This window comes from Delphinapterus leucas, unplaced genomic scaffold (genome assembly GCF_059928025.1).
Source record: "Delphinapterus leucas isolate spDelLeu-1000000601 "Yukka" unplaced genomic scaffold, BTC_Dleu_Yukka2 spDelLeu_asBTCV2_sq25, whole genome shotgun sequence".
NCBI classification, from domain to species: Eukaryota; Metazoa; Chordata; class Mammalia; order Artiodactyla; family Monodontidae; genus Delphinapterus; species Delphinapterus leucas.
In genome coordinates, this window is record NW_028322234.1 from 16706252 (window position 1) to 16728341 (window position 22090).

General features: G+C 42.6%; 1 pseudogene across 1 annotated transcript in view; it reads right to left on the minus strand.

Moving 5' to 3' along the window:
• LOC111165983 (uncharacterized) overlaps positions 1 to 22090 on the minus strand; it is a 52747-nt pseudogene that overhangs the window by 19010 nt on the left and 11647 nt on the right. The window contains exons 2-4 of the transcript XR_016391524.1: positions 20525 to 20607; positions 8521 to 8585; positions 4638 to 4721 (exon numbers count right to left, since the gene is read on the minus strand). The product of XR_016391524.1 is annotated as an uncharacterized LOC111165983 (transcript). The remainder of the gene's footprint in view (positions 1 to 4637; positions 4722 to 8520; positions 8586 to 20524; positions 20608 to 22090) is intronic.

Genomic DNA, 22090 nt, shown 5'->3' on the forward strand with positions numbered 1-22090 from the left:
CATAGTTCTGATTGAGCTTGAGTAACTTTAAGGGAAAACTCATATTTATGGCCAGGGTCAGAATAAATATGTTGGATTGCCCAAGTCCAATCTGGTAATATCAGTAGTGGCCTGGAGAGAACTATAGCTTCTTTCTTTTAAAATAAATTTTTTAAGGCCCATCCAATAAGAGCCTTGGAGAGGAGAAACCCACCAAGGTAAAAGAGAAGTACTGGATGCAGGTAATTGACCACAAACCCAACAATTGGATTGATTTCTTAAATTCACATAGGATCATGCCCATGATGGAAAAACATTTGATTTGTGGGCAAAAGCCCAAGAAATCAAGAAGAAAACATTATAAATAATCTTATGGGTCAGGTCCAGCCTCTTGGGATAGCTGTCTACTTCTGATGTTGCCTTCTTCTGGTCCTGGCATTGGTGTTTCTTTCTTTTTAGAGCATCATTACAGTATCACTTTAAGGTGAGTTTGAGGTCAGCAGTTCTCTCTATAGACCAGTCCAGTGCAAGGGCCCTTTTTAGGTGGGAAATGTAAATCCAAGAGTCAATTCCTTTCAGTGGGGTTTTATTTTTAATATTTATTTATTGATTTAGGCTGCGCCGGGTCTTAGTTGTGGCACGAGGGATCTTCATTGCAGCATGCGGGATCTTTTAGTTGCATCATGCGGACTTTAGTTGCGGTAGGTGGACTCTTGGTTGTGGCATGCATGCAGGATCTAGTTCCCCGACCAGGGATCAAACCTGGGCCCCCTGCATTGGGAGCACAGAATCTTACCCATTGGACCAACAGGGAAGTCCCAATTCCTTTCAGTTTTAATGCACTTGAGTTAGTTAAAAGAACCTGATAAGGGCCCTTCCTTCTAAGGTTGGAGGGAGGCTTTTAAATGATGGCTTTTCCAGTATACATAATCTCCTGTTTGTAAGTCATGGGGCATCTGATCTTCATCTGAGGATCAATTACTGTGATAAGCTTCAGATACAAGATTAGAATGTCCTGTTAAAGTAGGAACGTTCCTTAAAAAACTAAAAATAGAGCTATCATATGATCCTGCAATCCCACTCCTGCGTACATATCTGGAGAAAACCATAATTCGAAAAAATACATGCACCCCAATGTTCATAGCAGCACTATTCACAATAGCCAAGACATGGAAACAACCTAAATGTCCATCAACAGATGAATGGATAAAGAAGATGTGGTATGTATGTATAATATAATAAAATATTATTCAGCCATAAAAAAGAATGAAATAATACCACTTGCAGCAACACGAATGGACCTAGAGATTATCATACTAAGTGAAGTAAGACAGAGAAATATCATATGATATCATTTAGATGCGGAGCTAAAAAACAAAAAAGATACAAATGAACTTATATACAAAACAGAAACAGACCCACAGACATATAAAACAAAACTTATGGTTACCAAAGGGGAAATGGGGTAGAGGAGGGATAAATTAGGAGTTTGGGATTAACATATACAGACTACTATATATAAAATAGATAACCAACAAGGACCTACTGTATAGCACAGGGAAATATACTCAATATTTTATAATAACCTCTAAGGGAAAAGAATCTGAATCACTTTCCTGTATACCTGAAACTAACACAACATTATAAATCTACTATACTTCAATAAAAAAAAGAATGTCCTGCTGATAATTCCATTAAGCCTTTGCGATAATGTAATATATCTCCTTTCAATAATCTAGGTTCATATAATCCTTCATCCAATCTCATTGGTCTCCCCATGATAATCTCAAAGGGAGACAAATGATGTTTGCCAAAAGGGGTGGATCTGAGGTTGAGGAGAACCAACGAAAGGGCCTTAGGCCAGGGTGAAGAATAAGCATTCATAATTTTAGCCAATTGAGGGTTTTTAGAAATATTTATTTATTTATTTATTCATTTTATTTATTTATTTAGGCTCCACCAGGTCTTAGTTGCAGCACGCGGGCTTCTTAGCTGCAGCATGCAGACTCTTAGTTAGCTGCGGTATGCAGATTTCTTTAGTTGGGGCATGCGTGCAGGATCTAGCTCCCCACCAGGGATCGAAGCCGAGACCCCCAGCCAATTGAGTTTTAATTGTTCCATTTGTCTTTCTACAAACCCAGAAGACTGGGGTTGATTGGCACAATGGAACTCTTGCATAATCAGCCAAATCTTACAAATTTCTTTAGCAATTTGTCCAATAAAATGAGTTCCTCTATCGTGATGTAGTTCTGAGGGGATTCCACAAATGGGAACCACTCTTTCTAAAATCAGTTTCCTGGGACTTCCCCAGTGGTTCAGTGGGTAAGACCCCACTCTCCCAATGCAGGGGGCCCCGGTTTGATCCCTGTTCAGGGAACTAGATCCTGCATGCATGCCAAAACCAAGAGTCCGCATACCGCAACTAAAGATCCCATGTGCCTCAACTAAAGATCCCGTGTGCCACAACTGAAGATCCTGAATGCTGCAACTAAGATCCGGCGCAACCAAAATAAATAAATAAAAATAATAAATAAATAAATATTAAAATCAATTTCCCTACTGATTGTGCTGTGGCACATCTACATGGGAATGCCTCAACCCAGTGTGAAAACGTACAAATCATAACAAGAACATATTGATAACCATGGGAAGGAGACATTTGTATAAAACCAATCTGGTATACTTCAAAAGGACCCACAGGTAATGGAAAATGTCCTTGAGAACAATGGATTGGCTTCCATGGGTTATATTTGGGACAAGGACTGTATCCTGAATAGACCTTTGGAGCTATAGTAAAAGAAGGCTTCCAAAAATATTGTTTACCCCATAACACTATCTTATCTGGGTTCCAACGGGTTAACTCATGAGTATATTGTAAAATAGGATATTGAGCTCCAAACAGGATAAGCTTCCCTTTTGGGCCTATCCACAGCTCTGTATTGGAGTTGAATCTTCCTGCATTCTGTGTCCAGGTGTCTTTTTCTTTGTCTGGTACCATTCTCTGAAACTTGAACAATATGTCAGTAAGGTTACTGGGAGGCTGAAAGGGAAAGGCAGTGGTTAGTTGGTCCTTGTTGGTTTGTAAAGCTTCTGCTTGGGAGTGTTATCCACTAGAGAATTTCCTTTTGCTTCTGCAGTGTCACCCTTAGAATGATCTGATGCCTTAACAATGGCAAGTGCCCTTGGTAGCAGAATTGCATCTAGGGATTTCCCTGGTGGTGCAGTGGTTAAGAATCCGCCTACCAATGCAGGGGACACAGGTTCGAGCCCTGGACCAGGAAGATCCCACATGCCGCGGAGCAGCTAAGCCCGTGTGCCACTACTGAGCCTGCGCTCTAGAGCCCACAAGCCACAACTACTGAGCCCACCTGTCACAACTACTGAAGCCCACGAACCTAGAGCCCGTGCTCTGCAACAAGAGAAGCCACCGTAATGAGAAGCCTGCCCACCGCGACGAAGAGTGGCCCCCGCTCGCCGCAACTAGAGAAAGCCCGAGAGCTGCAACAAAGACTCAATACACCCAGAATAAAAAAAAAAAAAAAAATTGCATCTAGTAACTCCACTACTTATTTCCCATTTTTTAAAATTTAAGTATAGTTGATTTTCAATGTTGTATTACTTTCTACTGTCCAGCAAAGTGATTCAGTTATGCATATATATGCATACATTCTTTTTTATACATATATTCTTTTCCAATATGGTTTATCACAGGATATTGAATATGGTTCCCTGTGGTATATAGTAGGACCTTGTTGTCTATCCATTCTATATATAATAGTTTGCATCTGCTAACCCCAAACTCCCAACCCATCCCTCCTCCACCACCCCCTCTGCCTTGGCATCCACAAGTCTATTCTCTCTCTTTTTTTTTTTTTATAAATTTATTTATTTATTATTTTTTTTTGGCTGTGTTGGGTCTTTGTTGCTGCACTCCGGCTTTCTCTAGTTGTGGCGAGTGGGGGCCACTCTTCGTTGCGGTGTACAGCTTCTCGTTGCTGTGGCTTCTCTTGCTGCGGAGCACAGGCTCTAGGCGCTCGGGCTTCAGTAGTTGTGGCACGCGGGCTCAGTAGTTGTGGCTCGAGGGCTCTAGAGCTCAGGCTCAGTAGTTGTGGCGCGTGGGCTTAGTTGCTCCGTGGCATGTGGGATCTTCCCAGACCAGGGCTCGAACCCATGTCCCCTGCATTGGCAGGCGGATTCTTAACCACTGCACCACCAGGGAAGTCCCCACAAGTCTATTCTCTATGTCTGTGAGTTTGTCTGTTTTGTAGATAGGTTCATTTGTGTCTGTTTCCCATTTTTGATACACTGTCCTGAGGATGTTAAAAAGTCCTCTTTGGAACTTCCCTGGCTGTCCAGTGGTTAAGACTCTACTTCCAATACAGGGGATGTGGGTTCGATTCCTGGTTGGGTAACTAAGATTCCACATGCAGCGAGGCCCCAAAAAAAAAAAAAAGTCCTCTTTGTTTCCAAAGCATACCAAAATCATATGCCACTCCAAAGGCATACTAGCTGTGTAAATATTAACAAATTTTCCTTTTGCCAACCAACAGGCTCTTATTAGTGCTATTAATTCAGCCTGTTGGGTGGAATAGATATAAGGCAAGGGACCATTTTCAAAGATAGACACTGGAGAAACAATGGCATAGCCAGCCTGTTACCTTCCATGAGGTCCTTGTAGATATGAACCATCAGTGAGTAATATAAAATCAGAATTATCCATTGGGTTTTCTCGAAGGTCAATCCTAGGAGATAAAAGATTGTCAGTTAATAAAAATAGAGTTGCCATATAAGCCAGCAATCCCACTCGTGGGCATATATCTAGACAAAACTATAATTCAAAAAGATACACGCACCCCTATGTTCATAGCAGCACTATTTACAATAGCCAAGGCATGGAAACAACCTAAATGTCTATCGACAGATGACTAGATAAAGAAGATGTGGTATATACATACAATGGAATATTACTCAGCCATAAAAAAGAATGAAATAATGCCATTTGCAGCAACATGGATGGCCCTAGAGATTATCATACTAAGTGAAGTAAGCCAGAAAGAGAAAGACAAATACCATACGATATCACTTATATGTGGAATCTAAAATACGACACAGGGAATTCCCTGGAGCTCCAGTGGTTAGGATTCCATGCTCTCACTGCCGAGGGCCCGGGTTCAATCCCTGGTCAGGGAACTAAGATCCCACAAGCCTCGTGGTGCAGCCAAAAATAAAATAAAGTAAAATACAACACAAATGAACTCATCTACGAAACAGAAACAGAATCACAGACATAGAGAACAGACTTGTGGCTGCCAAGGGAAGTGGGTGGAGGTGGGAAGGAGTGGGAGTTTGGCGTTAGCAGATGCAAACTATTATATATAGGATGCATAAGCAAGGTCCTACTGTCTAGCACAGGGAACTATATTCAATATCCTGTGATAAACCATAATGGAAGAGAATATGAAGAAGAGTGTATATATACTTATAACCGAATCACTTTGCTGTACAGCAGAAATTAACAACTCTACTTCAATAAAAATAATAATAACAATAAAATAGAGTAGCCAATTCACCATCTATGCCTTCTAAAAAGGCAGAGTTAAGTAGAGGAACATTTTGGTGGTTAGAGAATGAGTCAGGTGTCACGCCTGAATATTGTTTTGAAGTTTTTCTCGAAGCCCTCATAGTAATCCGCGATTGATTCCTCTGGTCTTTGTCTACATTGCTGAATCTTTGCCCAGTCTAAGGCTTTGGGGAAAAGCCCTGGGATAAGTCTGAGTAGTTTACCAGCCAACTGCTTGCATTCAGCTCCAGTCTGCGGGCTACGTAGATGGAAATTCTCTAAGGGCGTCTTTCAGCTTGCTTTCTCTATCCACTCCTGTGCTTTACTTTTGGAAACTAACAGCTATATTAATTGATATAGATCTGCAAAGCTGGGCTCATAGGTTCGGATGGTTAACTCAAACTCCTTAGCAAATCCCGGTGGATCTTGACTAGGTTTGGGAAATTCCTTAGCTAAAGCTCTAAGTTCTGCTCTGGTCCAAGGGTGTGTGCCTAAGCACCAATGACAGTTCATCTCTCCCTGTAACAGGTTTCTCCATAAAGGGAGCTATGATTGCTTCTGATTTTCTGTCTTCCTTTGCTGGGAAAGGGGAAGCAGCAGGAGGCGAGGTTGATGGGGGAGAGAGAGACGAGAGAGAGAGAGAGAGAGAGAGAGAGAGAGAGAGAGCGCCTCGGGATCAGGCAATTCAGATAAAAGAGGAAGAGACAGTTAAGGCTAGTGGCTTTTTAAATTCCAAGATACACCTCAGCTATCTGGGGCCAGTATCCTGGGCTTTCTCATCCTGAGTGTCCTCAGGGTGCATCATTGGAGGGTGGGGGGTGGCTGCAGAGGCTGACAGCTTGCTGGGGGACATCCTGTCTCCACCTTGAGTTCCCTTGGGGCTCCCCTTCAGGGGTGGCTGTCATGTGATGGCTGCAACGTCCTTTGTTTACTGATAGGGAAGGCAGCATTTTAATTATTTTTATTTTTATTTATTTTTTGGCTGCCCCGCAGGGCTTTGGGATCTTAGATCCCCGAACAGGAATTGAACCCGGGCCCCCCAGCAGTGAAAGCACCGAGTCCTAACCACTGGACCACCAGGGAATTCCCGGCAAGTAGCATTTTTAATTCACAAAGAGTTCAAAACAAGACCTCCTGCCAACCAGAAAACCTCTCACAAATGTAGAAAAGAAAGAAAACAGATATAGAGTCATAGGTGTAGAAAACAAACTTACGGTTACCAGCGGGGAAAAGGGGGGAGGGATAAATTGGGAGATTGGGATTGACATACACACACTATTATATATAAAACAGATAACTAATAAGGACCTACTGTATAGCACAGGGAACTCTGATCAATATTCTGTAATGACCTATATGGAAAAAGAATCTAAAAAAGAGTGGATAAATGTATAACTTATTCACTTTGCTGTAGAGCAGAAACTAACACAGCATTGTGAATCAACTACACTCCAATAAAAATTAAAAAAAACTTTTATTATTGATAGCACTAAGCCAAAATGTGAGGCACATCGCAGGCAATCTGCTAAGAGGTTGCAAAAACAGAAAAACATTTCGTCCCCTTTTGGAGCTAAATGGATGCAACTCATGAATACCTATTCTCAAGATAAGCCATAACCAGTCCTCAGGTGAGAGACCCCGACAGCATCGGTCATGCTTAGTTCAAATTCACTCCTCCTGGTAATTGGGTGACCGTCTGTGTTAGTTAACTGACTTTATTCAAAGGCAAACCCCACTTTTACCTTTAGGACAGGAGGGAGTTTTGCACAGAGGGGCACGGGCTCCCCTGGCAACTGCATTTCAGGGAGAAGGCTCTCAGGTCCTCCCGAAAGACTCCCGGGTGGTAAAGCTGGCAAGAGGCTTATTTAGTTTTTTAAAAGGTTTATTTACATTTCAAAGGACAGAGAAAGAATTTATCCCACCACACGTTCTCTAAAGAAAATGCTCTACCAAAAGGAGAAGGGATAAATCTCTTTCCTTATTTTCAACAGGGAGAGTTAGGGCTCTTGTTACATCTGTAAAAAACAAAAACAAAAACAATGATTAAGTTTCAAGGGACCGGAATGAAAGATTTTAGAATCTCTTCCAAACCAAGATTGGAATCAAAACTGGGAGGGACGGAGCCTGTGCTCCGCAACGGGAGAGGCCACAACAGTGAGAGGTCTGCGTACCGCAAAAAAAAAAACAAAAACAAAAACAAATATACTGGGAGGGGGTGACCTAATATGGTGAAGGAAATATTGGAAAACTGGATATTGTTTCATGCTTAAAATCGCCTTTGAAATATTATGGAGAAGTACAATACGCGGCACTCAGAAAAGAATGCACTAAATGTTGTACGCTACGTTTAATCATTTTAAGTTAAAAAAATCGTGCTCAGATTGTGAATGAAAAATGTTGCCTGCCATATCCGCAGACAAAGGGTGCTGTGGCCATAAAGCCATCAGCCACTACCAGCCCTACCCCGCCGCCCCCAAGCCCCAGCAGTGAGCCAGGACGGAACTCAGGATGGAGACAAAGGGGCTGCTGCCCGCCAAGTCCTCGGTCAATGCAGCCACCCCCCAAAACGGTGCACCCTGGGGGCGGGGGGGGGTGGGGGACTCAGGATTAGAAAGAACAAGATACTGGTCCTAGACAGTCAAGGTGCACAGCAAAGGAATGATTTCAATGAGCCCAGACTCCTGCATCTTCACATACCCAGAAAAGTGCTAAATTCATTAACTTGAGATGTCTGGATTTCTTTTTTTTTTTTTTTTCCTTTTAATTTTTTTTTTTTTTTGTATTTTGCCCACACCGAGTGGCATGCGGGATGCTTCCCGGACCGGGGATCGAACCCAGGCCTTTGCAGTGAAAAGTCCAAATCGTAATCACTAGGCCACCAGGGAACTCCCTGGTTTTCTTTAATTAACAGTAATCTTTTTGCTGTTCCAACTACTTGGGTTTTGTTGCAAAACTTCTCTGTACCCTGGTTCCTCCCTTACCTCTTTGGAGCAGTCCCTCAGAGCGATCTGAGAAGCTGTCTTCTGGACTTGAGTCCTCAGAACATCTGCCAAATAAAACATAATTCTCAAAATTTAGGTTGTGCTTTTTTTTTTTCACTCGCTAAGCTTAAGGAATAAATAATAAACGGGGACCGTAGACTGGGCACCCACACTTATGAACAGACTAAGGCAGCTCCTGGTCTTTTGAGGGTGCCCCACTCTGACTGCTACTCCCCCAGCCCCCAGCGGTCACCACCACCCTGAATTTTGTGGTAATTCTTCATAACTTGTATCATCTATTATTTATTACTAAGCAGGGTTGGGTGTAATTCTGCTGCCTTTGAAATTTCAGAAACTATTCCTGGAATTACCCTGAAAAGCTTTTCCTGTGGTGTGTATGTGTCTATGTGTTCTTACCAGGCTCTGTTCAACCGAGTGTGTGCAGTTTCTTTTCTTTTTAAAAAAATTAATTAATTAATTTTATTTTTGGCTGCGTTGGGTCTTTGTAGCTGCGCCCGGGCTTTCTCTAGTTGCGCCAAGCGGGGGGCTACTCTTCCTTGTGGTGCACAGGCTTCTCATTGCGGTGGCTTCTCTTGTTGCGGAGCACGGGCTGTAGATGCACGGGCTTCAGTAGTTGTGGCACACGGGCTCAGTAGTTGTGGCACGCGGGCTTCAGTAGTTGTGGCGCCCGGGCTTAGCTGCTCCGCAGCATGTGGGATCTTCCCGGACCAGGGCTCGAACCCGTGTCCCCTGCATTGGCAAGCAGAGTCTCAACCACTGCACCACCAGGGAAGTCCCTGTGTACAGTTTCTTAAGCTCAGCGAGTGTTTCCCTCGGAGAAAACTGCACCCAAACAAATGTGAAGTTCATGTTATGCTCAATTCACTCCCTTATATGGAAATCATCTTGTAACCCATCTGTGCTCAAAACGCAGGTGTTCAGGCAGCCCTGACAGTGCCTGTCCTGGACTAAGAATGTTGCCTGCCCCATCAGTAAATAAAGGATGTTGGGCCTGGACAACCAGCAGCCCCTGCAGCCGCCCTCAGCGGTGCACCTTGGGGCGATTCAGGATGGAGAAAAGCAGGATACTGGCCCTAGATGGTTAAGGTGCATAGGAAAGGAATTATTTCAATCAGCCCAGACTAAAACAGAATAGAGGGACTTCCCTGGTGGTCCAGTGGGTAAGACTCCGCGCTCCCAAGACAGGAGGCCCGGGTTCGATCCCTGGTCGGGGAACTAGATCCCGCGTGCCACAAATAAGAGTTCGCATGCCGCAGTGAAGACCCAGCACAGCCAAAATTAAAACACGCACACACATACACAGGCACACACACACACACACACACACACACACACACACAAAACAAGTACTGTATTGCAAAACTAGCATAGAGTATTAAAAGAAAAAAGAATAAAATAACAGGGACCTACTCTATAGCACAGGAACTATGCTAAATATCTTGTAATAACCTATAATGGAAAAGAATCTGAAAAAGAATATAGATATAGATATATATGTATAACTTTTGCTGTACACCTGAAACTAACACAACACTGTAAATCAGCTATACTTAAATTAATAAAGTTCAAAAAATAAAAATAAGCCCAGACTCCGCATCTTCCCTTACCTAGAAAAGCGCTAAATTCACTAACTTATAAGATGTCTGGTTTCCTTTAATTAGCTGTTCTGACTACCTGGGGATTTTTTTGTTTTGCAAAAACTCATATGGGACTTCCCTGGTGGTCCAGTGGTTTAGACTCCGCCCTCCCAATGCAGGGGGCCAGGGTTCCATCCCTGGTCGGGGAACTAGATCCCACATGCATGCCACAATTAAGAGTCTGCCTGCCACAACTAAGGAGCCCGTCTGCTGCAACTAAGACCCAGCGCAACCAGATAAATAAACTACATAAAATTAAAAAAAAAACTCATATATATTCTGGCCCCTCCGTTATCTCTTTGGAGCAGTCCCTCAAACCTAACTGAAAGGCGTAATTCTCAACTTTTAGGTTGTGCATTCCTTCTCAATTGACAGTGCATATTTACTATTTATATCTAAGTCAAAATTGAAGGCAATGTTCACATCCCTAAATACTTCCAATTAGTTTTCCCCAACAAACTAATACATCTAGTAATCAAGACAGTGTTGTATTGCCATAAAGATAGTTGAATTGGGCTTCCCTGGTGGCGCAGTGGTTGGGAAGCCGCCTGCCAATGCAGGGGACATGGGTTCGAGCCCTGGTCCAGGAAGATCCCACATGCGTGGAACAACTAAGCCCACGCGCCACAACTACTGAGCCTGTGCTCTAGAGCCTGCAAGCCACAACTACTGAGCCCGCGTCCCACAACTACTGAAGCCCGCGCATCTAGAGTCTGTGCTCTGCAACAAGAGAAGCCACCGAAATGGGAAGACCACACACCGCAACAAGGAGTAGCCCCCGCTCGCCACAACTAGAGAAAGCCCAAGCACAGCAATGAAGACCCAATGCAGCCAAAAATAAATAAATTTATTTAAAAATTTTTTTAAAAAGATAGTTGAATTGATGGATGAAATGGAATTTAAAAATCCAGTGGTAGACCCTACATATATGTTCAATTAATTTTGCCAAAAGGCAATACAAGGTAGAAATTGTTCTGCAACACCTGGAAATCCATACATAAATAAATTCTAATCCCAATTTCACACTATAAACAAAAATTATTTTGAGATGAATTATAGATCAAAATGTAAGTGCTAAAGTACAAAGCTTTTTATTTATTGAAGTATAGTTGGTTTACAATGTTGTGATAGTTTCTGGTGTACAGCAAAGTGATTCAGTTATACATGTATCTGTCTATCTATCTATACGTGTATATATTCTTTTTCAGATTCTTTTCCATTATAGAGTATTACAAGATATTAAATATAGTTCCCTGTGCTATACAGTAGGACTTTGTTTTTTATTTATTTTATATATAGTAGTATCTGTTAATCCCAAACTCCTAATTAATCTCTCCCCACCTTCCCCTCTGATAACCATGTTTGTTTTCTATGTCTGTGAGTCTGTTTCTGTTTTGTAAATAAGTTCATTTCTGGCTTACTTAGTATGATCATCTCTAGGTCCATCCACGTTGCTGCAAATGGCATTATTTCATTTTTTTATGGCTGAGTAGTATTCCAGTGTGTGTGTGTGTGTGTGTGTGTGTGTGTGTGTGTGTGTACCACATCTTCTTTATCCATTCATCTGTTGATGGACACGTAGGTTGCTTCCATGTCTTGGCTACTGTAAATAATAGTGCTGCTATGAACATAGGTGTACATGTATCTTTTTATTTTAATACATCTTTACTGGAGCATAATTGCTTCACAATACTGTGTTAGTTTCTGTTGCACAACAAAGCAAATCAGCCATATGCATACACATGTCCCCATAGCCCCTCCCTCTTGAGCCTCTCTGCCATCCTCCCTAACCCACCCCTCTAGATCATCGCAAAGCACAGAGCCGATCTCCCTGTGATATGCTGCTGCTTCCCACTAGCTATCTATTTTACATTCAGTAGTGTATATATGTCGATGCTACTCTCACTTCGCCCCAGCTTTGTCCTCCCACCCCATGTCCTCAAGTCCATTCTCTATGTCTACCTCTTTATTCCTGCTGTGCCACTAGGTACATCAGTACCAATTTTTTCCCCCTAGATTCCATATATATGCGTTACCACATGGTATTTGTTTTTCTCTTTCTGACTGACTTCACTCTGTATGACAGACTCTAGGTCCATCCACCTCACTACAAATGACTAAATTTCTTTTCTTTGTATGGCTAAGTAATATTCCATTGTATATATGTGCCACATCTTCTTTATCCATGCATCTGTTGATGGACACTTATGTTGCTTCCATCTGCTGGCTATTGTAAATAGAGCTGCAATGAACATTGTGGTACATGTCTCTTTCTGAATTATGGTTTTCTCAGGGTATATGCCCAGTAGTGGGATTGCTGGGTCACATGGTAGTTCTATTTTTAGTTTTTTAAGGAACCTCCATACTGTTCTCCATAGTGGCTGTATCAATTTACATTCCCATCAACAGTGCAAGAGGGTTCCCTTCTCACCACATCCTTTCCAGCATTTACTATTTCGAGATTTTTGGATAATGGCCATTCTGACCAGTGTGAGGTGATAACTCATCGTAGTTTTGATTTGCATTTCTCTAGTAATAAGTGATGTTGAGCATCTTTTCATGTGCCTCTTGGCCATTTGTATGTCTTCCTTGGTGAAATGTCAATTTAGGTCTTCTGCCTTTTTTTTTTTTTTTTTTTTTTTGCGGTACGTGGGCCTCTCACTGTTGTGGCCTCTCCTGTTGCAGAGCACAGGCTCCAAACGCACAGGCTCAGTGGCCATGGCTCACGGGCCCAGCCGCTCTGCGACATGTGGGATCCTCCCGGGCCGGGGAACGAACCCGTGTCCCCTGCATCGGCAGGTGGACTCTCAACCACTGTGCCACTAGGGAAGCCCCCACCCATTTTTTAACTGGATTGTTTGTTTTTTTGATATTGAGCTCCATGAGCTGTTTGTATATTTTGGAAATTGATCCTTTGTCTGTTGTTTCATTTGCAAATATTTTCTCCCATTCTGAGGGTTGTCTTTTTGTCTTGTTTATGGTTTCCTTTGCTGTGCAAAAGGTTTTAAGTCCCATTTGTTTATTTTTGTTTTTATTTCCATTACTTTAGGAGGTGGGTCAAAAAAGATCTTGCTGTGGTTTACGTCAAAGAGTGTTTTTCCAATATTTTCCTCTAAGAGTTTTATAGTGTCTGGTCTTACATTTAAGTCTTCAATCCATTTCGAGTTTATTTTTGTGTATGGTGTTAGGTAGTGTTCTAATTTCATTCTTTTACATGTAGCTGTCCAGTTTCCCCAGCACCACTTATTGAAGAGGCTGTCTTTTCTCCATTGTATGTTCTTGACTCCTTTGTCATAAATTAGGTGCCCATATGTGCGTGGGTTTATCTCTGGCATTCTAACCTGTACCATTGATCTATATTTCTGTTTCTGTGCCAGTACCATACTGTCTTAATTACTGTAGCCTTGTGGTATAGTTTGAAGTCAGGGAGCCTGATTCCTCCAACTCCGTTTTTCTTTCTCAAGATTGCTTTGGCTATTCAGGGTCTTTTGTGTTTCCATACGAATTGTAAGATTTTTGTTCTAATTCTGTGAAGAATGCCATTGGTAGTTTGATAGGGATTGCATTGAATCTGTAGATTGCTTTGGGTAGTATAGTCATTTTCACAATATTGATTCTTCCAATCCAAGAACATGGTATATTTCCCCATTTGTTTATGTCATCTTTGATTTCCTTCATCAGTGTATTATAGTTTTCTGAGTATGAGTCTTTCACCTCCTTAGGCAGGTTTATTCCTAGGTATTTTATTCTTTCTCTTGCGATGGTAAATGGGAGTGTTTCCTTAATTTCTCTTCCTGATTTTTCATTGTTGGTGTATAGGAATGCCAGAGATTTCTGTGCATTAATTTTGTATCCTGCAACCTTACCAAATTCACTGATTAGTTCTAGTAGTTTTCTGGTGGCATCTTTATGATTTTCTATGTACACTATCATGTCATCAGCAAACAGTGACAGTTTTAATTCTTCTTTTGCAATTTGTATTCCTTTTATTTCTTTTTCTTCTCTGATTGCTGTGGCTAGGACTTCCAAAACTATGTTGAATAAGAGTGGCAAGAGTGGATATCCTTGTCTTGTTCCTGATCTTAGTGGAAATGCTTTCAGTTTCTCATCATTGAGTACGATGCTTGCTGTGGGTTTATCATATATGGCCTTTATTATGTTGAGGTAGGTTCCCTCTATGCCCATTTTCTGGAGAGTTTTTATCATAAATGGTGTTGAATTTTGTCAAAAGGTTTTTCTGCATCTATTGAAATGATCATATGGTTTTTATTCCTTAATTTGTTAATGTGATTTATCACATTGATTGATTTCCATATATTGAAGAATCCTTGCATCCCTGGGATAAACCCCAGTTGATCATGGTGTATGATCCTTTTGATGTGCTGTTGGATTCTGTTTGCTAGTATTTTGTTCAGCATTTTTGCATCTATGTTCATCAGTGATACTGGTCTATAATTTTCTTTTTTTGTGATATCTTTTTTTGGTTTTGGTATCAGGGTGATGGTGGCTTTGTAGAATGAATTTGAGAGTGTTTCTCCCTCTCCAAGTTTTTGGAAGAGTTTGAGAAGGATTGGCCTTAGCTCCTCTCTAAATGTTTGATACAATTTGCCTGTGAAGCCATCTGGCCCTGGACTTTTGTTTGTTGGAAGATTTGTAATTACGGTTTCAATTTCATTACTTGTGATAGGTCTGTTTATATTTTCTAATTCTTCCTGGTTCAGTCTTGGAAAATTGTACATTTCCAAGAATTTGTCCATTTCTTCATGGTTGTCCATTTTATTGGTATATAGTTGTTTGTAATAGTCTTATAATCCTTTGTATTTCTGCAGTGTCAGCTGTGATTTCTCCTTTTTCATTTCTGATTTTATTGATTTGCGTCCTCTCCCTTTTTTTCTTGATGAGTCTAGCTAAGGTTTATCAATTTTGTTTTTCTCAAAGAACCAGCTTTTAGTTTTATTGATCTTTGCTATTGTTTTCTTCATTTCTATTTCATTTATTTCTGCTCTGATCTTTATGACTGCTTTCCTTCTACTGACTTTGGGTTTTCTTTGTTCTTCTTTCTCTAGTTGTTTTAAGTGTAGGGTTAGATTGTTTATTTGAGAGTTTTCTTCTTTCTTGAGGTGAGATTGAATTGCTATAAACTTCCATCTTAGAACTGCTTTTGCTGCATTCCTGTAATTGATTTCCAATCTCATAGTGTTGTGGTCAGAAAAGATGCTTGATATGATTTCAATTTTCTTAAATTTTTCCGAGGCTTGATTTGTGACCCAAGATGTGATCTATCCTGGAGAATGTTCTGTGTGCCCTTGAGAAGAAAGTGTATTCTGCCACTTTTGGGTGGAATGTTCTATAAATATCAATTAGACCTATCTGGTCTATTGTGTCATTCAAAGCTTGTGATTCCTTGTTTATTTTCTGTTTGGATGATCTGTCCATTTGTGTAAGTGGGGTGTTAAAGTCCCCTACTATTAATGTGTTACTGTCGATTTCTCCTTTCATGGTTGTTAGCATTTGCCTTATGTATTGAGGGGCTCCTATATTGGGTGCATAAACATTTATAGTTCTTATATCTTCTTCTTGGATTGATCCTTTGATAATTATGTAGTGTCCCTCCTTATCTCTTGTAACAGTCTTTATTTTAAAGTCTACTTTATCTGATATGAGTATTGCTACTCTAGCTTTCTTTTGATTTCCATTTGCATGGAATATCTTTTTCCATTCCTTCACTTTCAGTCTGCATGTGTCCCTAGGTCTGAAGTGGGTCTCTTGTAGACAGCATATATATATATGGGTCTTGTTTTGTATCCATTCAGCCAGTCTGTGTTTTTTGTTTGGGGCATTTAATCCATTTACATTCAAGGTTATTATCAATATGTATGTTTCTATTACCATTTTCTTAATTCTTTTGGGTTTGTTTGTTTAATTAATTTATTTAATTTATGTATCTTTGGCTGCACTGGGTCTTCTTTGTTGTGTGCGGGCTTTCTCTATTGCAGCAACTTCTTCATCGTGGTACATGGGCTTCTCATTGTGGTGGCTTCTCTTGTTGCAGAGCACGGGCTCTAGGCATGCGGACTTCAGTTGTTGTTGTGCACAGGCTCAGTAGTTATGGCACACGGGCTTAGTTGCTCCATGGCATGTGGGATCTTCCCGGACCAGGGCTCAAACCTGTGTCCCCTACATTGGCAGGCAGATTCTTAACCACTGCGCCACCAAGGAAGTCCATTTGGGTGTGTTTTTGTGGGTCTTTTTCTTCTCTTGTGTTTCCTGCTTAGAGAAGTTTCTTTAGCATTTGTTGTAAAGCTGGTTTGGTGGTGCTGAATTCTCTTAGCTTTTGCTTGTCTGAAAAGCTTTTGATTTCCCCATCGAATCTGAATGAGTTCCTTGCTGGGTAGAGTAATCTTGGTTGTAGGTTTTTCTCTTTCATCACTTTAAGTATATCCTGCCACTCCCTTCTGGCCTGCAGAGTTTCTGCTGAAAAATCAGCTGATAACGTGATGGGGATTCCATTGTATGTTATTTTTTGTTTTTCCCTCACTGCTTTTAATACTTTTCCTTTGAATTTAATTTTTGTTAGTTTGATTAATATGTGCCTTGGTGTGTTTTTCCTAGGGTTTATCCTGTATGGGACTCTGTGCTTCCTGGACTTGGGTGACTATTTCCTTTCCCATGTTAAGGAGTGTATATATACATTCTTTTTCCTACTCTTTTCTATTATGGTTTATCACAGGACATTGTTACTGCTGTACATTGAATATAGTTCCCTGTGCTGTATAGTAAGACCTGTGGTTTATCCATTCTATGTATTATAGTCTGCATCTGCTAATCCCAAACTCCCAGTCCAGCCCTTCCCCATCCCCTCTACCCCTTGGCAACCACAGGTCTGTTCTCTATGTCTGCAAGTCTGTTTCTGGTTTGTAGGTAAGTACATCTGTGTTCTGTTTTAGATTCAACATATGAGTGACATCATTGGGTATTTGTCTTTCTCTTTCAGACTTACTTCACTTAGTATGAGAATCTTTAGGTCCATCCATGTTGCTGCAAATGGCATTATTTCATTCTTTTTTATGGTCAAGTAGTATTCTATTGTATATGTGTACCACATCTTTATCTGCTCATCTGTCAATGGAAGATGCAGTAATAGTACAGAGACCTCTCGTGTGCTTTTTCCCCAGCTTCCCCCAGTGGTAACATCTTATGTAACTGCAGTGTGGTGTCAAAACCAGGAGACTGGCTTTGGTACAATACAAAGGCCTTATTCAGATTTCGCCATTTTCTCATGCACACATTTGTGTGTGTGTGTGTGTGTGTGTGTGTGTGTGTGTGTATTTACATGTGTGTGGAGTCCTGTGCCATTTTACCATGTGAGTAGGTTCTTGCACCTGCCAACAAAATCAGGTCACACTGCTGTTTTTTGTTTGTTTTTAATTTTTATTTATTTGGTTGCATTGGGTCTTCATTGCTGCGTGTAGGCTTTCTCTAGTTGCAGTGAGTCGGGGCTCCTCTTTGTTGTGGTTCGTGGGCTTTTCATTGCATTGGTTTCTCTTGTTGCAGAGCTTGGGCTTTAGGCGTGCGGGCTTCAGTAGTTGTGGCTCGTGGGCTCTAGAGCACAGGCTCAGTAGTTGTGGTGCATGGGCTTAGTTGCTCCATGGCATGTGGGATCTTCCCAGACCAGGGCTCGAACCCATGTCCCCTGCATTGGCAGGTGGATTCTTTTTTTTTTGCGGTACACGGGCCTCTCACCGCTGTGGCCTTTCCCGCTGTGGAGCACAGGCTCCGGATGCGCAGGCTCAGTGGCCATGGCTCACGGGCCCAGCCGCTCCACGGCACGTGGGATCTTCCTGGACCGGGGCACAAACCCGCATCGGCAGGAGGACTCTCAACCACTGCGCCACCAGGGAAGCCCCAGCAGGTGGATTCTTAACCACTGTGCCACCAGGGGAGTCCCCACACTGCTGTTTGTCACTACATAGATCCCTCTTTTAAAAAAAAAAAATTATTTATCTATTTCGGCTGAGCCAGGTCTTCATTGAGGCACGTGGGATCTTCGTTGCAGCACGTGTACTCTTAGTTGCGGCATGCGGACTTCTTCACCATGGCATGTGAACTCTTAGTTGTAGCATGCATGCAGGATCTAGTTCTCCGACCAGGGATCAAACCCGGGCCCCCTGCACTGGGAGCCTGATGTCTTACCCACTGGATCACCAGGGAAGTCCCTATAGATACGTTGTTTTTTCTTTTGGAGATGTTGGGGGTAGGAGTTTATTAATTAATTAATTTATTTTTGCTGTGTTGCGTCTTCGTTTCTGTGCGAGGGCTTTCTCTAGTTGTGGCAAGCGGGGGCCACTCTTCATCGCAGTGAGCAGGCCTCTCACTATGGCGGCCTCTCTTGTTGTGGAGCACAGGCTCCAGACGCACAGGCTCAGTAGTTGTGGCTCACGGGCCTAGTTGCTCCGCAGCATGTGGGATCCTCCCAGACCAGGGCTCAAACCCGTGTCCCCTGCATTAACAGGCAGATTCTCAACCACTGTGCCACCAGGGAAGCCCTATAGATCCCTCTTGAAGCCATTGTTTAAGGATGCTTGCAATCCCTGATGCATCCAATATGTTGTTACTTTAACGTTAACTCTCCATGTGGGTTCGTTATGATTGTGTATTTTCTAATTGTTGGTTTAATAGTTTTATGTAAGTTCATTAGATCAAGCTATGAGAAAACCTGAAAAACAACTGTGTAAGCTAATTTTTAACTGCTGGAACTTCCTCTTACTCAGAGTGTTGTGCCTAAATCTCCCTTTTTTTTTTTGCGGTATGTGGGCTTCTCACTGTTGTGGCCTCTCCCGTTGCAGAGCACAGGCTCCAGATGCACATGCTCAGCGGCCATGGCTCACGGGCCCAGCTGCTCCACGGCATGTGGGATCTTCCCGGACCAGGGCACGAACCCGTGTCCCCTGCATTGGCAGGCAGACTCTCAACCACTGTGCCACAAGGGAAGCCCTAAATCTCCCATTTTGACTGTGAATTTTGCAGTTTCTCCTTTAATTCTGTCTTTTTTTTTCTTACAGTATTTTGAGGCCAAGTTATTAGGTGCATACAGGTTTAGAAATTTTATAGAGCTCCCCAGACCCTTATCTGCAATTCCAAAATCCACAAGTCTTTGAATGTGTAATTTTGGCAACTCATTTTGCAGTAATGTAAGATCATTTCTGCATTAATTTTTGGGAAAATCTGACCTCAACTTTTGTACAGCACTTTGTAGTATTATTTATCCCACTTAGGATGACTCTTTCTACATTTCACTGTAGAACTATTAATATGTTTCGTGTGGGCTGAAGGCTCTGAGCACTGGGCATCCTTGCAGGGCCTCCCCCTGGTGAGTTCTCACGCGCTTCCGGAAGGATGACGGACTTCCCAAGTTTCCTGCTGGCGCTTGTGCCACATCACATCTGGGCTCCTCCTGGAGGCTCTTCTGCCCCATAGGGCCTTCCCCAGCATGAGCCCGGCTGTGATCACAGACGCAGAGTCTCTGGTTCTGGGCGAGTGTGAGCAAGTGTGAGAGTTGCCTGGGTCCTTAGTAAGTGTGTGTGAAGCGAGGAGGGTGAATGCATTGCCAGAGACTCCATCACATTTGTGGCCCTCCTGAGGCAGATTACAGGAAGTGGGTTTTGGATCCCTGTTTAATTCTGAATTCTCCTTCAAACACTCACTCCAACTGAGGGACGTCTGTGGAAATGTTTACTTCTGGGAATGTTCCAGAAAAAAAACTTTTGAGTTAGGTTTAGGGTGGGGCCGGCAAACTCTGGCCTGCCGGCCAAATCCAACCCCATGTAAATAAAGGGTTGGGCTTCCCTGGTGGCGCAGTGGTTGAGAGTCCGCCTGCCGATGCAGGGGACACGGGTTCGCGTCCCGGTCCGGGAAGATCCCACGTGCCGCGGAGAGGCTGGGCCCGTGAGCCATGGCCGCTGAGCCTGAGCTTCTGGAGCCTGTGCTCCGCAACGGGAGAGGCCACAGCAGTGAGAGGCCCGCGTATCGCAAAAAAAAAAAAATAAATAAAATAAAGGGTTACTGGGAGGGGAAAAGGGGGTTATTGGAACACGGACACGTTCCTTCCTTTATTGCCTGAGGTGTTGTCATAGAAAACCCACGGACCTCAAAACCAAAAACATTTGCCAACTGGTTTTAGGCAGAAAAAGTTTGCATTCGTTTTCTCCTGATTCATACTTTTCAAAGACTTTCCCCAGAGATACAATTTTGTCTTGAATAAAAGTCATTTGCCTCACATTTCTCTCCTGATCCCAACTGACTTTACTGAGAGCAAAGGACCAGGATCTATCCCTCCTGAATCTTACCATTTTTATGCCCTCCAATGTCTTTTCTCCAAAAATATCCTGTTTAGAAGTTGACTCCTTGGTTGTAAGCTGAGTCCTCCAGTCTACAATAAAATGGACAAAAAAATTACTAAATTCTTAGAAAAAGAGAGTAACACTGAACAATAAAAAGAAAAAAAAACAATTAAAAATGGACAAAGGGCCTTCCCTGGTGGCGCAGTGGTTGAGAGTCCGCCTGCCGATGCAGGGGGCACGGGTTCGTGCCCCGGTCTGGGAAGATCCCACATGCCGTGGAGCAGCTAGGTCCCTGAGCTATGGCTGCTGAGCCTGTGCGTCCGGAGCCTGTGCTCCACAACGGGAGAGGCCACAACGGTGAGAGGCCCGTGTACCACAAAAAAAAAATAAATGGACAAAGGATTTTAATACACATTTCTCCAAATAAGACATATAAATGGCCAATAAGCAGATGAAAAGATGCTCAACATCACTACTCAATAGGGAAATGTAAATCAAAACGACAATGAGATACCACTTCACACATAGTAGGGTCAAGAAGACTCATACAGGGACTTCCCTGGTGGCTCAGTGGTTAAGAATCTGCCTGCCAATGCAGGGGACACAGGTTTGATCCCTGGTCCAGGAAGATCCCACATGCCGCGGAGCAACTAAGCCTGTGTGCCAAAACTACTGAGCCTGTGCTCTAGAGCCCACGAGCCGCAATTACTGAAGCCCATGTGCCTAGAGCCTGTGCTCGGCAACAACAGAAGCCACCTCAATAAGAAGCCCAAACACGGCAACAAAGAGTAGCCCCCGCTCTCTGCAACCAGAGAAAGCCCACATGCAGCAACAAAGACCCAATGCAGCCAAAACTAAATAAATAAATTAATTTATTAAAAAAAAAAAAAAAAGAAGACTCATACAGGGAACTTCCCTGGTGATCCAGTGGTTAAGACTCCATGCTTCCACTGCAGGGGGCACGGATTTGATTCCATGCTGCACAGCATGGCCGAAAACAAAAACTCATACAAAAGAGTGTTGGCGAAGATGTGGAGAAAGTGGACCTCATGCACTGCTGGTGGGAATGTTAAACTGTGCAGCCACTGTGGAAAAGTTTGGCAGTTCCCCAAGAAGTTAAACATGGAGTTACAAGAGAAATGAAAACAGATGTCCACACAAAAACTTGTACCCAAATGTTCACAGCAGCATGATTCACAACAGCCAAAAAGTAGAAACAACCCAAATGTCCATCAATTGGTGAACAGATAAACACTATGTGTGCATCCATACAATGGAATATTACTCAGCCATGAAAAGGAGAGAAGCACTGACACTCACTACAACATGGATGGACCTTGAGAACATGATGCTCGGTGAGAGAAGCCAGACACAAAAGGACACACAGAGTGTGATTCCATTGATGTAAAACATCCAGAACAGACCTCCCTAGTGGCGCAGGGGTTAAGATTCCACCTGCCAACGCAGGGGACACAGGTTCAATTCCTGGTCCGGAAAGATCCCACATGCCACGGAGCAACTAAGCCCATGTGCCACAATTACTGAGCCCACATGCCACAACTACTGAGGCTG